General features: G+C 40.9%; 1 protein-coding gene across 4 annotated transcripts in view; it reads right to left on the bottom strand.

Annotated features, from left to right (window-relative positions):
• Positions 1–11,275, bottom strand: part of CHD8 (chromodomain helicase DNA binding protein 8) — a 63,019-nt gene extending 51,744 nt beyond the window's left edge. For 3 of the 4 annotated variants that reach the window (XM_047739263.1, XM_047739267.1, XM_047739266.1), the window contains exon 1: positions 11,170–11,275. The gene's annotated coding sequence lies outside the window, so the exon portion shown is untranslated. The remainder of the gene's footprint in view (positions 1–11,169) is intronic. The other variant, XM_047739269.1, reaches the window with a different exon arrangement.
• Positions 11,276–12,366: the final 1,091 nt, after the last annotated feature.

The raw sequence follows: 12,366 nt of genomic DNA, 5'->3' as shown, positions 1-12,366 counted from the left end.
TGCCTTCGGTTCAGGTCATGATCCCAGAGTCCTAGGATCGAGACCCACATTGGGCTCCCTGCTCAGCGGGAGGCCTGCTTCTCCCTCTCTCACTTCCCCTGTTTGTGTTCCTTCTTTCGCTGTGTCTCTCTCTGTTAAATAAATAAAAATCTTAAAAAATAAAAATGCACAGAACCTACAGTTTAGAGAGAAAGATGAGTTCAGCCATGTTGCATCCAGTCATGTTGAGTCTGAGTTGCCTAGAGCAGGCTAAGTAGTGATATTTGATAGGAGAATGGATGTATAAATCTAGAAGTTAGCTTGGTGATAATTTAGAATTCTCAGTATCTAAACAGTAGTTTTAACAGTGGAGCTTACCCAGGAGTATGTAGAATAGAGCAAGTATACAAAAAACTGCACCAATACTGTTGGGGAGACAAGACAGAATGTTGGGTTCTGTGAAAGACTAAAGAATCCATGACCATTCCAAATAGAGTAGCTGCTAGTCAGCTCTAGTTAAGTGTTGCCATATGGAAATGCACATCCAAGGTTGAGCGAGAACTTCAGATTTTTCAAATGCCAGAAATAGAGTTTTATGTAAATCTAGGTTTTAAATGTAGACAACTAATTAAAAAAAAAATTTTTTTTAACACTCTGCAGCCTAAACAAAACACTTAGCTGGAAACCCGTGTTGAGATTTTTTTGAGGTAGAGTGAGAAAGTCAAGGAGGAACCCAGGAAAACATCAGGATTTAAGAATCAGGGATGCCAGGCTGGTTCAGTCGAAGAGCACGAGGCTCTTTTTAGGGGGTCGGGGAGAGGGAGAGAAAGAATCTTAAGCAGGCTCCGTATGCAGTGTAGAACCTTACACGGGGCTCAATCTCATGACCCTGAGATCATGACCTAAGTGGAAATCAAACGTCAGATGCTTAACTGAGTGAGCCACCCAGGTACCCCAGAGCAAGCAACTCTTGATCTTGGGGTTGTGAATTCAAGCCCCAAGTTGGGGGTAGAGATTACTTAACAAAACAAAAGATTTAAGAATCAGAGTAAGCAGGACACTGGGCTGGCTCAGTCAAAACAGCATGCAACTCTTGATGTCAGGGCTGTGAATTCAAGCTCCAAGTTCAGCATGGGACCTACTTAAGGGGGGAGAAGGGGTAAAATAGGTGATGGGGATTAAGGAGTACACTTGCAGTGATGAGCACCAGGTGTTATATGGAACTGTTGAATCACTATATTGTATACCTGAAACTAATACTACACTGTATGCTAACTGACTGGAATTTAAATAAAACTTAAAAAGGGTGCCTGGGTGGCTCAGTGGGTTAAAGCCTCTGCCTTCAGCTCGGGTCATGGTCCCAGGGTCCTGGGATGGAGCCCCACGTCGGACTCTCTGCTCGGCAGGGAGCCTGCTTCCCTTCCTCTCTGTCTCTGCCTCTCTGCCTACTTGTGATCTCTGTCAAATAAATGAATAAAATCTTAAAAAAAAAACAAAAAACAACTTTAAAAAGTTAGGGGCACCTGGGTGGCTCAGTGGCTTAAGCCTCTGCCTTCAGCTCAGGTCATGGTGTCAGGGTCCTGGGATCGAGCCCCACATCGGGCTCTCTGCTCAGCAGAGAGCCTGCTTCCCTCCCTCTCTCTCTGCCTGCCTCTCTGCCTACTTGTAATCTGTCTGTCAAATAAATAAATAAAACCTTTTTTAAAAAAGTTAAATAAAAAAAGAATCAGAAAAAGAACAGGCAGGCAGGCAGAAAAAGAAAACCAGAGAAGCAAACAGTGCAATGTCACAGAAGCAAACAGAGTAGAGAACTGCAGGGGAAAAGAGTAATGAATTCTATCAAACAAAAGCAAAAATCCTTCTAATCCTTACTTTTCATTGTCAAGCCCAAAGTAATCAGTTCCTTTTGAGCTTTCATGGCATTTTGTTAAACACTCTTTTAGAATAAGCATCTTCTATTTTATATTGTAGTTATACTTGTACATGAAGGTATAATGAGCTTTGAAATCAGAGGGATCTGGGTTCAAATTTCCATCCCACCAAGTAAATTTACCTTTTTGAGTCTAGTTCATTCTTCTGTACAAAGAAGAATCAAGTTACAGGGCCATTAATGAAGATTAATAAAACACCGAACACAATATTTGGCATGTAAACACTATGTCCTAGGAGATACTCAACAAACGTTGCTGGATAAATCACTGGGGAAAAAATTTGGTTTTGCCAGTGTTTCTACCTACCTAAGAGATGCTAGTCAGCCTTTGAGGGAATCACCAAAATAATTTGTTAATTTCAGGAGGCTAACATCTAGGTACTTGAATGAATGTGCACTCAGGCTCTCTTCCTCTATTTTAAATCTAATCTAAGGCAAACAGGAATAACTGCACTTTAAGATTCTAAAGGCTGAAGACTATGTTCAACGAACTGGCTTCAGTCAGCCTAAACCTGCTATAGATGTATGTTTTAAAGTCATGAATATCCAACGTTGAGTGTTAACAAACCTAAATGAATACTCCCAGGGATCCAAAGAAGGGACACAAAGATCTTAGAAACACCTCTCCCACTCTCAAACACTTTTTTTTGGATTGCTTCCAGGACATCAGGATGACTTTTCTGGTTTTCCTTCTGGCCTCTCTGACCACTTCTGCTTTACTACTCTTCTCTTCTACCAGTCTTTCATTGTTGGAAGTTCACAAAGGTTTGGTCCTAGGCCCCCTTTAACTCTCACTCTACACTTTTTTTCAAGAATGTCTAATTTACATACATGGCCTCAACTATTAGTATTTCCTTCAACAAATTATCTATACAGTTATATCTCTTGGAAAGAGGTCTACTTGCTTACTCAATGGCTTTTCTTGATAGTGTCTCCAGTCCCCTCAGCAGACCCACCTGTCTAACTCTTCCTATAACAGACTTATCTTTTTTTAAAAAAAGATTTATTTATTTGAGAGAGAAAGAGAGAAAGCATGCTCATGTGAGTTGGGGAAGAAGTGGAGGGAGTAGACGAGAGAATCTCAAGCAAATTCAGCACTGAGCGCAAGGGCTCGATCTCACCACCTTGAGATCGTGACCTGAAGTAAAAAAAGAGTCTGATGCTTAACCACTGAGCCACCCAGGCATTCCCTCCCTACAGTCTCCTTCATTCCCACCACCACACATGCACATACACAAGAAGGGTAATCAATCTCCAGCATCTCCCATTCGGTCACAGATGCAGAGACCAGAAAACTTCTTCCTCATGACCCATATCCATTTTTTTTTTTTTATTTTTTTTCCATATCCATTATTTTAAAATCCTACCTTTACCTCTTAAATATCTCTCAAATGCATCCACTCTGTCTCTAGCGCCATTCTTGATCAATTTACCATTCTCAATTCCCTGAAGTATTCCAAGTGCCTTCTAACTGGTTCCCCTCCATTCTGCCTATTTATCTCTTATGTACCCTTCAAAGCTCACTTTAACAACATCATTTCAAAGAAAAACTTTCCCTGTTGTTCCAACAAAAAACAGCCAAATTTGTTGAGTACACATATATTACATGCCCAGCACTCTTCTAAACAATGAAAATTCATTAACATATTTAATTAAGCCTGAAGCAACTTTATTTTTTTTTTAAGATTTTATTTATTTATTTGTCAGAGAGAAAGAGCACAGGCAGAGGAAGAGGGAGAAGCAGGCTCCCTGCTGAGCAAGGAGCCCGATGTGGGACTCGATCCCAGGACGCTGGGATTCTGACCTGAGCCGAAGGCAGTTGCTTAACCAACTGAGCCACCCAGGAGTCCCCTGAAGCAACTTTTTTAAGAGAGAAAACTGAGGAAACAGGAAACTGAGGCACCAAGAGATTAAGTAATTTGCCCAATATCCCATAGCTAGTGAAAATTGGTTCCAGATTCAAATTTAGGCTATGTGGCTTCAGAAGTCACATTCTTAAATACCTTATTATATTATGCTTCAGGTTATATGCCCCTATTATAAATTCCCCTGAATATCCACAACTTTTTAGAGCAGAGATTGAATAACTGATTATATAATTAATTATTTGATCCCTCCCATTAGAATATAAGTTCCACAAAGGCAAGAACTGTGTGTGATTTGTTGATTACAATATTCCCTTTGCTTATCAGGTGGGCATTTAATGTACTTTTCTTGAAGGAGTGTATTTTCAACATCCAGCCAAAGGTGTGTGGGAGTGGGGCTGTGGAGAGGTAATGGGGAGGTTTCTGAGCAATAGCAAGGGCTTCTCTCAGACGGTAGAGATAGTAAACAGGCAGAGGCATGTTTTCTACCAGAAACATTCAGGAGAGGCATTATAAAATCCTTTTAGAACCTGGGTTACATGCAATATACATAAGACTATTTTCCATAGTGTGATAATTATTGTTAAAAGTAATGAAATTTTAGTGATTTCCTTTAGGCTCAGGACTATAAAGCCTCAGTGGTGGCCAATTTAAAGCTGTGGCAAGAGACAAACAGATGACACTACACCCATATGACCCAAAGATAGGGTATGGATTCATTTTCAAGTCAGTCTCATTGTGGACTTTTTTCCAATAAAACTCTGGAGTTTTGGCCTAAGTCTGAAGATAGAAAGTAAGAGCCTCATCTTTAAGGATCACTGCCCTTAGGCCAAATTAACTGGAAAAGTTCTTCTTCACTGGAACATGGTCACCAAGGTGAAAATTATATTCTGGGTTCCAACATCTATCCACCTTTATGATGCCACTTGTGGGTAAGCCAGCATAAGTAACAATATATACAAATTCAAGTAACAAAGTCCTGGTCCTCCTTATGGTCCCCCACCACACACACACAGCACTCTTGCATGCCCCATTTTAACTGGGCTAAGTATATGTACATTTGTTCAGCCTAACAGAAAAATATAAATATTTACTTAATTATATATGAGGTATTGTTTCATTGCAACATTTATGTTAAAAAAGTGTATGTGGTGAAGGGAGGAGAAACATTTTAAAGCACTGTTATTATTACACTTGTGCCTCCAGGCACAAAAAATGACCCCAGTGACATGAGACTAATGAAAATTTAAATTTAGTGGACTAGTTTGACTTGCATTGGCTAAAAAATAGTTATTTGCAAGACTGACCAAGTGAATTTCCTCTACAGAACTTAAAGTATTTCTTTTTTTTTTTTTTAAGATTTTATTTATTTATTTGACAGAGAGAAATCACAAGTAGGCAGAGAGGCAGGCAGAGAGAGAGGAGGAAGCAGGCTCCCTGCTGAGCAGAAAGCCCGATGTGGGGCTCGAACCCAGGACCTGGGATCATGACCTGAGCCGAAGGCAGCGGCTCAACCCACTGAGCCACCCAGGCGCCCCGAACTTAAAGTATTTCACATAATCTTATCTTCAACTAAGTTAAAGGAAACAAACTATTACTCTTTTTTTTTTCCTTTTAACAGCGATACAAAGACAAAAATAAATCTTATATTCTCAAAGTTCTTCAACTGTGAAAGGTACAGCTATAACAGGCTACCAAATGCCTACTTGCCTCTTGTGGTCAAAGACAGTTCTCCCATAGGGGTCAGCACTAAACTTTTCGGTGGGGTAGGCTGGATCATGAATGGGGTTTTGAAGTTGGGACAGACCAGAGTCCTACTCCTGGCTAAGTTACCTAACCTCACTGTCTTATTTTTTCTCTTCTGTAAAATGAAGCTAACATCACACACATTTCTGGGTTACTCTGAAGATTAAAAAATAATGTACAATGTTTGGCACATAGTAGGCAAATGAAAAGCAGTTTATTATTCTCTATCCAATAATTTCAAAGTGTACCATTAAAAGTCTCTCTCAAAGCAGAATCACTCCTTAGAGACTTGGCTGTGCTGGTCTGTTAAGCAGAATGGTGGGATACTGAAATAGATGTAAAAGTTTCACAATTAGAATAGCGGGACTGCTGGGCAGGATGAAAAGACTCTGAGAAAGCAGTACTGCCCTTTAACCTTAAAACCATGGAAAAGACTTCAACTAGACCTAGTGTCTAGGGCAACATACAGGTAAATCAATTAATCATTTTTTGTGTTTGTAGGAATGAAGCCAGTGTCTATCTTACAGTACTCCACTTATTTCACAATGCCTGCTGTGGAACATATAGGTCTCCAACTGACTAGGCTGCCCCTTGATGGTTCACATGGCCAGATCCAACCACCTTGACTCTTGACTCCCATGACTTTCAGGACAGCTGTGAATGGAAGCGACCATTACCAATACATATTTAAGGCCTCATGAAGATGGTGCCCCCCCACCCCGCCAACAGGAAGTATACCTGAAAAACAGGCAAAAGCACTACATTTTATAGGAAAATTGATGTGTAAATAAACAAAGAAATGACTAATGTGCTCCACTCCTTAGACAAGGGGAATAAAGAATAACTAAATACTGCATGGAAGCAATGAAGAAGAAAACACTGAGTAAAGGGTTCATGCTCATGGAACTTGGTAGCCCCTGTTCAAAAATCCAGAAAAATCTTCCCATTCATTTTACTTAGATTGATGTTTTACTGCTGTATATCTGATACCTGTAGAAAATGTAGATTATGTTCTATTAAGAAATTCTGTTATGATCTGGGCTCTAAATAGGCAGCTCAATTACTGAAGTCATTGGTTTCTTCTAGAACCAACCAAAATGAAATTCCCATGTTACTAATGGGACAATGTACTACTGAATATGTCCCAAAGGAATAATCCCCAAAGACATAGTCATTCCCAAAGTAGGTAGAAGAAAAAATGAAAGCAGGATATTCCAAAGGTTTACTATAGTGACCATGAAAGAGAATCGAGAAACCCGTTAAGACTACAGCTCCCGAATGTCCTTCCTCCCAGATGAAATTAAGAATTCAGTTAATATATAACCTTTCTCAGAAAGATCCTGACATAGGTTTAGGAGAATTACAGACTCTCAAAACAAAAAGGTGTTATTACAGAATTACAAATTACTAGAATATTGGGACATTACCAAAAAGATTATAACTATTGCATTATAAGTAGCTGACATACAGGAGAGAAAAAAAGCATAGTCCCATTATTATCCAGTAACTTCAGTAGTATGTCATTTAATTACCTTTTTAAAATGAAATGAACACTGAAGATATCAAGTAAAATGAAACCATACACAGTAAATTTCTCCGGAAATATACAGAGGGTTTAAGTCAGGGATGTTTCTTTTTTTTTTTTTTTTTTTGAAGACTTATTTATTTATTTCAGAGAGAGAGAGAGCATGTAGGGGAAGGTGTAGAAGAAGAGAAACCTCAAGCAAATTCCCTCTGAGCAGAAAGCCCAACTTGGGGCTTAATCCCATGACCCATAATCATGACCTGAGCAGAAACCAAGAGTCAGATGCTTAACCAACTGACCCACCCAGGAGCCCCAAGGATGTTTCATTCTTCAATGACAAAACCAATCTTTTCCTAATAATTATGCATTAAGAATAAGTAATTTTTAAAATTTTGGTGGTTTTTTTTTTTTGTACTTAGATTATGAGTGAGTCTCCTGTTCTGGAAACTCTTATCAAACAAACTAATGAGATTATACTTGAATAGTCTGAATTTGAAGGGGTTAGAACATTGTCTAGATTCCCTATGCCACTCTACTGCTTGGAATATATTTCAAAATATCCATTCCTACTGAAGACAAATGGAAAGCAATTATCAATGACAGTCTATTTTCTGTTTATGTCTGCTGGGTTTTTTTTTTTTTTATTATACTGTAACATACATTGGTAGGTAGAAATTAACTGCCTTATTTTTAAAAGCTCCTGCTGCAATCTGAAGACAAGAATTAAGATATTTTAAAATAAGTCTTTAAAAAAACTGAACGGGGTGCCTGGGCGGCTCAGTCGTTAAGCATCTGCCTTTGACTTAGGTCATGATCACGATCCCTCGGTCCTGGCATGAGCCTCACATTGGCTCCCTGCTCAGCCGGAAGTCTGCTTCTCCCTCTCCCACTCACCTGTGTTCCCTCTCTCGATGTGTCTCTGTCAAATAAATAAATAAAATATAAAAAAAAAACAAAACACTAAATAAAAGGCATAGAATTATCAGTCTAAAAAAAAGGATATTTTAAAGTTGACCATTTTCCTTCATGTGACATTAAACAACCAAGAGCATAGTGAAGGATAGAAAGTAATGGATAATAAAGAGGGCAAAAGAAATGTTACCTACAGAACAGCTTCATGAGAAATCTCAGAGACTAACACACTTTGTAGTTTAAACTGAAAACATCCAGTAAACTACAAAGAGGCAGGTTTATTTTGCAACAGAAATACAATGAAAATCTTTTTTTTTATATTTATTTATTTGACACAGAGAGAGGGAAAAGAAGCAGGGGGAGTCAGGTAGAGGGGGAGGGAGAAGCAGGCTTCCCGGCAAGCAGGGAGCCCCATGTGGGGCTCGATCCCAGGACCCTGGGATCATGACCTGAGTGGAAGGCCGATGCTTAATGACTGAGCCACCCAGGCGCCCTTACAATGAAAATCTTACAGGCAATATGAAAGAGTGAGAAAACACAAAAAAGAGCACAATTACAACTTGATACACCTGTACACACAAAACAAAACAAAGGTTAAGGTGGGGAAAGGTTATCCAGGATAAAACTTAGAATGTAATAAATGATCAAATAAACCTTTAGACAACAGTAAACAGTTGTACAACCGCTTTGTTATATAAAAATACACTGTCACTTGAGTACCAGATACCAAAAGAACACATCTTGAAAAGTAGGGTCTCTTTGCTTCTCTTTAAAAGGCCTCAACAAGACAGAAGCAAAAATATCACAATATCAAAACAAAACAAATCAAAACAAAAAGCAAAGTGAACAAAATTGTAACAGAAGTTTGAAAGGAAGACCACCAACTTTGTGAGAAAAAGAATGAAAAATTAATCAAAGAAGAGACATAAAAAGTTAAACCAAATAGAATATGAAATGACACTGTATCAATGAATCGACTGCTAAGAGTAAAACAGTAAATACTAGGTTGGTCACAGTAGAGCAAGGTAGGTCGTGCAAAGACCTGCAGATCAGGGACTTGCCCAAATGCAACTCCAGAAGTGGAATGACTTTTAGGGGTAAGGATGAGGGGCCAGAAAATATTTTTCTTGTTTGTCCCCCAGATGTCAGGCTCAATGTAGGCTCAGAAGACAACTCTTGGAGGGCAGTGGACAAACAGTATCTTCAAAACATTAACATTCATCTCAATGCTCTAAAAATGTTACAGTCCTTTCACAGATGACAATATCAAATCTCATTCTTTCAGTAAGCAAGTACAGTTCTTGGCACCCACAAATTAATCTTATGTGGTAGTTTAGCTTTAAAAAAAAACCTCATCCTTTTCAAAGGAAATGGGTACAATGGTTTCTTTTAAAGACTGATTCCCCCTCACAGTCCTACCTTACCTATGGGAAACTCTATCTTACCTATCAGACCCTCCATATAAAATGTCATATTTTTTTCCTCTTATAACTAAAACTGCAGTAGTGGTGACCACAATGCCAAGATTCTTCCACCCCATCACCTGGTGGTGCTGCAGAGAAGGCTGTCCCAGAAAATACAAGATCTGTCTTTCCTGGCGATTCACACCAGTTCAATAGATTTCTATTTCTGTCATTTTCTACCCATGTCTAAATAAGTGGATTTTGTCAATTTGAGAGCTGATAAATGAAAAGGCGAGATTTACATGATACATCAAACACGGGGAAGGCATGAACTGTGCAAGTACCCATACACTGCTCCATCAACTCCCGGATCCCAATCCATTACTCCTTTGCTCCTGTAGCTTTAGACCTTTTGCCAGGCCTGTCTCTTCACACACACCTACCCTCTCTTTGGCCAATGTCCTTCATCATGCCTTACAGACCCACTGGCATGCCACTCTTGCAACCCAGGTCTTCTTAAATAGAAAATGTTTTCTTTATAACTTTCTTTTAAGAGGTGGGATAAGTCCAAAATACCACAATTTGTTCTAAAGTCTGGTGAGCACTACAAAAGAAATTCCTAAGCAGAAGACATTATCTAATTAACTAACAGAGGGCCATATTCAAATCCCAAACTCACCGACTGGCACCTGAACTGTCCCACACCCCATAGGACCTTAACCGTCTCTAAGGATAACCCAGTCAGAGAATCCCTGACTGAACTGACAGGCTCAGAACAACACGATGAGTAAATAATTTGTGGATGCTGGTGGGAGAGTAGGATGCAGTAGACACTGAAAACGCAGCTCCTATGGCTTGAATCTGGGGCAATTCCATTAGGACAAGACATCGAGTCCTTAAGTCTCCGACTCCTAGCTCAATATGCTCAGTCACTTAAAAAAGATTGGTCCGCTAAACATCTATACGCCCATGCACCTCCACTATACACTTCTTTGAACCCCCTAATCACTTCAGGGCTGCCCCTTAAGGGCAGAAGCTGCTGCACTTGCACAACTGCTGCAATGGCTGGAAAATTTCCTGCGACACTAGAGACAGGTAAATAAAGAAATTGCATTCGCTCTGAGGCAGGGGGAGGGGTCTCCTGCTAGTGAAGAGTTTACATAATGCAACGAAGACCAGTAAGCTGCAGACCTGTCAATGGAAATGCAAAGCTGAAGCTCCTCTTGTCCCACCATCTCTAAACACTCTTCAAAAGCCCGATCTTCCCTCCCAAACACCCACAAAAATTACACCTAATAACGTATAACAATGTGCACACGCTGACCCCAACATTTCCTACCCACCTTTATTATTAAAATACGAAGAAAAAAAAAAAAAACAAGGAAAAAAGAAAAAAGGAAAAAAACCTAACTCCCACTTCTGAGACCAAAGTATGGAGTAACCAAAAGGAGCCGGGGAGTTTTCTCTCCGTTGAAGGGGCAAGGAGAACAAGGAGCTGCCTCAAATCTACACCACGCCCAGTAATGCAATGACAAGCCCTAAAAACCCCACAGCGGCGGGGCAGTCCCCTTCTCGAATTGGCCCAACTCAGGCCCCGTGGCCCAGCAGCCGCCCTCTCCCCCGGCCTTTCACAAAAGAGAATGGTTCAGTCCAGAGCATCACCCAGCACCTGATCCCTCACAACTGAGGAACGGGTAAGGAGCCGGCGAGCGAGGAGGAGGATGAGTTACTGAAACCAGTTCTAAGAGCTTTAATTTTGCAAAGGCTCTTGGACCGACAGTGATGAGCAGGCGTGAACGGGAAGCCTACCTGAACAAGTCCCGGTGCTTCCTTTCCAGCCAGCGTTTCAACTCACCCTCTCGGAGAACAAGGCGCCTTCCGGCGGAGCATGGCCAGCCCTCGCCTCAATCTAGATTGCTGGTAGTCCATTCTCCCCCCCGGCTCCGCCCACCTACCCTGCAACCCACCAATGGCAGGGCTAAAGCCCGGCCTCTTTCAGCAAGGTAGTGTGAGTGCCATCCAGGAAGTCTCTCGAGAGTGGGAGGTCCTAAAAGGCTGAGAAGGGTACGTAGGCAACCACAGATATGCCTGATTGAAAATAAAATCTGGCGGCAGCTTGCCTTTGACTGTTCAATTCACAGGCGTTTAGGCCTCTCGGCATCTTTTTTTTTTTTTACCCCCGCCGGTGGGGGCGCTCTAAACGAAAACATTTAGTTACCTGTTTAGGGACGCCATCTTGGATCCGGCTGGTTCCTTGGGGACGGGAAAGAGGAAGGAGTATTTAAGGAGTTTGAAGCCGTTTTCCGAGTTCTGTCGAACTGTTTAGATCGAGCCCCAACATACGTTATGTAATCAGAATGTCCCCAATCACGATGGTCAGGAATAGGGCTTAATGTGGTTACAGGCAACCACCACCCCCCCCCCATATGAGTGAAGAGATCTTATAAATCAAAGCAGCAACAAAAATCATTTTTTTTGGGGGGGGGAATGAGAGTGGGTTTTCATAGTCCTAGGATATTCCTTTATAGACACCTCACCACTCAGAATATCAGCATAAGACCAATGTAGGTTATATATCTATTCTAGATGCTTCATATCCTAATGCTTCAGTTGCAAGTTTTCCAGTGTTGGGTTTGACAGTACAGGGGCATGAGAGACTCACATAAATGAACAGGGTTTAGGGAAGACTATTTTTTAAAGACCCAAAATTAACCAATAGGCTCAAATGTGTGAGTACCGATAGAGCACATGATGGAAGCCTTCAAGGAGAGATTATAAGTGAAGAGGGTCATCAGGGGACAGCCTTAGAAACATAGGCTGCAAGAGAATAATCTCCTGGTAATAGCAGTTACACTAGAAAGGAAATAATTTTATTGTAGGTAGGGGACACCTGCGTGGCTCTGTCGGCTAACGTCTGCCTTCCACTCAGGTCATGATCCCAGGGTCCTGGGATCCAACCCCAGGTCAGGCTCCCTGCTCAGCGAGGAGCCTGCTTCTCCCTCTCCC

The sequence above is a fragment of the Lutra lutra genome, chromosome 7 (genome assembly GCF_902655055.1).
Source record: "Lutra lutra chromosome 7, mLutLut1.2, whole genome shotgun sequence".
Taxonomy (NCBI): domain Eukaryota; kingdom Metazoa; phylum Chordata; class Mammalia; order Carnivora; family Mustelidae; genus Lutra; species Lutra lutra.
The sequence above is the reverse complement of the archived record's forward strand: the minus strand, read 5'-3'. Positions and strand labels throughout refer to the sequence as shown.